The following is a 5220-nucleotide window of genomic DNA, read 5'->3' as shown; positions in this document are numbered from 1 at the left end:
AGAAAGAAAGAAAGAAAGAAAGAAAGAAAGAAAGAAAGAAAGAAAGAAAGAAAGAAAGAAAGAAAGAAAGAAAAAGAAAAGAGAGAGAGAGAAAACGGGACTTTGATGCTGTATCACCTGCAGATGGCTAGCAGTGAAGACTCCATCACTGGTGGTAGGTGGTGTACTAACAGCTCCAGGCATACTGTAGCAATGCAATTGTTAAGACTTTTCACCTGGGGTGAACCGAATGGAAGAGAAAGAACTGGCTGCAGGCAACATCTCAAGCATTTGAGAGATTTGGGGGAACTAGTAATTATAGGGACTGTGGAAGGAGTGGCTGTTGCTGAGGGCTATCAATTCACCTGAGAAAAACAATGAAAAACTAGGGATAATTAATCACCAATTTAAGGTAAAGTGTGAAAGCCAGAGGGATTCCTTGGCAGCACATAAAGAATCTCCGCTCTACTATAGCTCAAAGGGAAAGAAAGCTGAGGGTTTTTTTCCCAGAACTGAATTATAAAGTTAGCAGAACTCCGGAGAAGGTTAAATTCTAAAATAGGCAATTCAACAATGCCAAGATCAGGACCTGGATTAGTAAACCTGGAATGGGAATATCTAGGTCTTTGCACCCAAAAATCCTGAATACTCAGATTCTCTTGACACTTTGGAGCCCATCAGAAGTGATCCATTCCTCCTTGCTAAAAAGAAGCATTCCTCCCACCCCCTTACTTAAAGACAATGCAGAGACTTCTCCCTTTCAAGACCATACATATCCCTCTCAAGATCTACCCCAAACGCCCTTTGGGCCTCCAGTAACTGAAGAGGAAGTCAAGAATCTATGAGAACTCACCATGCAATACAACGGCAACAGTATATGGTAATAATTCAACCAGTTCTTCACAGAAACCTATGCCCATTTTCTCAGGTAATTATACATTGGAGAAAGAGAATTCCTGGAAATGTCAAGGTAATATTTATTATTCAGGAATGCAAATTCATCCAAGACTCCATGTTAGAGTGAGTGCACTGGTAATAAATAAATTCCCTAGGTGCAGTTTACAATGGGTACAACAGAACCCTCAAGCAACCCAATAATCATTTCCTCTATCCCTCATTTTATATTGGAATAGACATACTTGGTATTTAGCAAACACCTCTACCCCTACCCCAGGTTGGTGGCTTGGACTTTGGAGGTAAGAGTCAGTGGGAAAGACCAAGTGGATGCCTCTGTCCAGATTTCACAGTAGGGATTTAGGTTGCTGCATGTCCTAAGAAGGATGTGGTCAGGATCACCCATTAGGTAAACAATCTAGACTAGCAAAAAGTGTTTCACCAAGGGTGAAGGGAATCTATAATGGGTAGAAGAAGAGTAGAACAATAAGTACCAGTTGTAGTCTCAAGACCAGCTGCAGCATTGAGGCTGTTTTTGATTACATATTTAAATAATAATACTTTGGGGTACCTATCTGGCTCAGTCGGTAGAGCATGATCTCAGGATCGTGAGTTTGAGCCCCATGTTGAAAAAAAATGACAATACTTTGGATATATTTCATTAATTTTAAACTTTTTTAAGGTAGCTACTTGAAAATTTAAGATAACATGTGACTCATATTTGTGGCTTGCATTACGTTTCTGTTTGACAGGTTTGCTTAGGCAACAAAAATTGCATCTAAAATATCTTACCAATGGGAAGCCATCAGTTGCTAAATACATGTAATTTAGCCAATAGAGTAAGAGTTAGTTAGGTAGCCATGGTGTTCAGGGGGAAAAGCATAATCTAATGCAAAACTGAAAAAGGAAAATATCCTTCCAGCTGACTCCTTCCTCCCTCTTTATAGGCATGGCATAAATACCACCCATGAAACTAGGATAGAATACTGCAGAGATCTGATTATTTCATAATTTTAAAACATCATGGAAATCTTCCCAAAATGCTTTGTCTGAACTCAAAATCTATATCCATATCACTTCAACAAATATCTCCACAGCAGTTTGACCTGTCTAGATTATAGAGGATCCTACAGATCTGCATGTAGGGAGGAAATGCATCTTAGAAATGAAAACTCTAAATAAGATATAGTCATTGCATTTTAGAAACAAAGTTTAAAATAAGGCAGTAACCACGATATTCATCATCCACCATAAAATTATATACTGTAATCTCCACTTCCGGATATGGATAGCTAAATAGCAATATATAAACAAACAACATCAAAGTGCCTTTTTGGCTAACTGCCACCCTGCCACTTCTGAACTATAGCCAATTATAATGACATCACTCTAGCTTTGTATCCTTTACTGACCTTCCTACTTATGTTGCCAAAATGTATTAAATTTCTCCTCTACAATCTGTCTTTTTCCCTTTGCCTTTGTTTCTTTAAATAATGACTTGACATCACTTGACCTCAACCTACAATTTTGGCTGATAATATCACTGAGCAATTCACTTACATAAATGGCCTTGCATAATCATCTGTTGTGGCACAGAAAAATCTGTGCAAGAAAAGATTGAATTTGTATGACATAAACTGAAGAAAACTCTTTTAAATATTCTAAAAAACTGTACCTCCATTAAGCAGTTAAAATGAGATCTTCTATCAAGCTGTAAAAATCCAGTTTCCATAGCACTATAGTTATAAAAATACATGTTTAGTAAACCCACCTGCACCTGTTTATTTTAGCATTCTTTAATAAAAGTCATTCTGACCGCTAAATTGAAAATGAAAGTGATATTGCATTAGCTGAGGTCTTGAAATATGACTGAAGTCTTGAATGTATTTGAAAATCCACATATACTAAGAAAGAAAACTAAAACAATTGTTTATCTATTTGAAATAAAATTAGCCTCTCTGGAATGTTAAGACAAAGATATTTTCTGAAAAAAACAATATGGTCTAGTTAATAAAGAATATTTACTAGTGGGAGGATTATGTTAAAAAGTGTGTGCTAGTCTATGTTGACTCATTATCTATTAATTTACACATACTAACTAAGTAAAGGACCATTATTATTGTTCCAAGAGGAGGGGTGTTTTTTATTTTAAAGAAAAACAATTCTTCACTTGGACAGATATTTAAAAAGCTATGACTGACCCTGTCTTTTCCTTACTGTCCCTCTGTGTTTAGCACAATGCCTGGCATACATTTTGTATCAATACATGTACTTTGAATATTTTAATAATGTCAACTTTACAGAGTACTCACAGAGCATAGTGGTTAAAAGCAGGGACTATATAGTCAAATTATCCTGGCTCTGTCATTTAGTGGGTGTGTGACCTTCAAGTTATTTAATCTCTCCTCCATTTTTTCATCTGAAGTAATAGTCCTTGCCTCACAAGAGTGTCATGAGGAATAAGTCGATCCATGTGCAACTTTAACAGTTATCTGAAGCAGAGTTAAGAGCTCAATCAACTATAGCTTTTATTAAATAGTAGCGCTTACATGTACTTTAGAGTTCACAAGTTCTTTTCACATATAACATACAGAATCTCACGAAGTCTTGTGACGTAGGTAAGACAAGTACTTATTATTAGTCTGGTTTACAGTCGAAGCAACAAAGGCCCAGGGTCACACTACGAGAAAGGAAAAAGCCAAAACTTGAATCCAAGGTCTCTGAATCTGAATTCCAAATCTTTTCCACTATATATATAGATGGAAGGTATTCTTTGGATTCTCTCCCTAATAGTATCTGTGAATAATCACAGTAAAACTGTTGGCATTCACTACTCTCAGTGACCACAAATTGTAGTATAAAAATAAACATAATGAATGATTGATTTCTTTTTTTTCAGTTATTTGATCATGCGATTGTGGGTAAGTCATAAGCACCAGTCTTGCTGAGCACTGTAATACAGGTTGACAGGTTCTACCTTCCCTCAGAGTCCATCATCTAAAAGAAGAAATAGAATATATAACACGCATACATACATGGAGAGGTGCTGCAGAGAAGTGTCAGACAAAAAAACATACAGAGCAGAGAAGAGAAATGCTGAGAAACACTGTGGTCTCTAATAGTTTACCATAACCTGGCAGATGCCTAGGGTTCCTTCCTAGGAAAGAAATATGTCATTTTGAACAAATGCATGTCAGATGAGTGGGTCTTGTTTTCATCTTATGTGAAACTGAATTGTGGATCTCTAAACAACGTCGAGCTTTACATTATTATAATACACTCTCACACACCATGTGAGGAGTGTAAATTAGTAAAAATCTTTTTGGGGAACTTGCAAAATGGAAAAAACCACATACACATTGACCCAGCAGTCTTGCTCCTATTAGCACTGATCAAAGCTGCCATCATGTCTTGCCCCAACTATTCCAGTAACCTTCTTACTGAGCCCCCTACTTCCACTCTGGCACTGCTACAACCCATTCTTCGTGAAGCAACCAGAGCAATCATCCTAAAACATACATCAGATTGCCCCACTACCCTCCTTAAAATCCCCAGTGGCTTTTCATCCTACTTGGGAAAAAAGCTAAATTCCTTCCACAGCTTACAAAACGCTAGGCATTTGCCTGTATTTCTGATCTCAATCATACCACTTTCTTGCATACCACACTTCGACCACTCTGGTCTTCTTTCTGTTCCAAAGACGCAAGTTGTTTGCCAAAGTTGTTACATATGCCTCAAATACTCTTTCTCTGCTTATCCATTTAAATTTCAACTTAAATGTCACCTTCAAATTGACATACCTAACAACCCAGGCTAAAGTGTCTGCCTAACCAATCTCTAGCACATCACTGTTATTTTAATTCTCTGCACAGCACGATGCTTTCTTATTTACTTATTCAATTATTTTTTCATACATCTATTTTTCAATATATGCATGCATGTTGGTACATATTTAGTATTTATTTATTTTCCCCTCCCTCTACTTACTCCAGAGAATTTAAGTTTATAAGAAAAGAGAGCTTGCCTATTCTATTCACCAGTGTATCTCCAGCTCCAATAACAATGCCTGGCATGTAATAGGCACTTAGTCAATGAATATTTAATTCTAGTAATACAACCTATGAGCATTTTTCCATGCACTATGTTTCCAAATATGGACATAGAGTAAATTTCCAGTTTAATTAACTCATTCATTAAGTTTCTACTAGTTCTGCTGTTTGAGGTACTAGGAATAAAATGGGGATGGGATGAATAACAGATGATCTAAAAGAAAATTTGAGTTCACGTTCAAGAACACAAAAGGTAAAAAAAAAAAAAAAAAATAGAGGGTGCCTGGGTGGCTCAGTT

Source organism: Callorhinus ursinus, unplaced genomic scaffold (genome assembly GCF_003265705.2).
Source record: "Callorhinus ursinus isolate GAN/ISIS: 27379988/994484 unplaced genomic scaffold, GSC_fseal_2.0 scaffold1, whole genome shotgun sequence".
Taxonomy (NCBI): domain Eukaryota; kingdom Metazoa; phylum Chordata; class Mammalia; order Carnivora; family Otariidae; genus Callorhinus; species Callorhinus ursinus.
The sequence above is the reverse complement of the archived record's forward strand: the minus strand, read 5'-3'. Positions refer to the sequence as shown.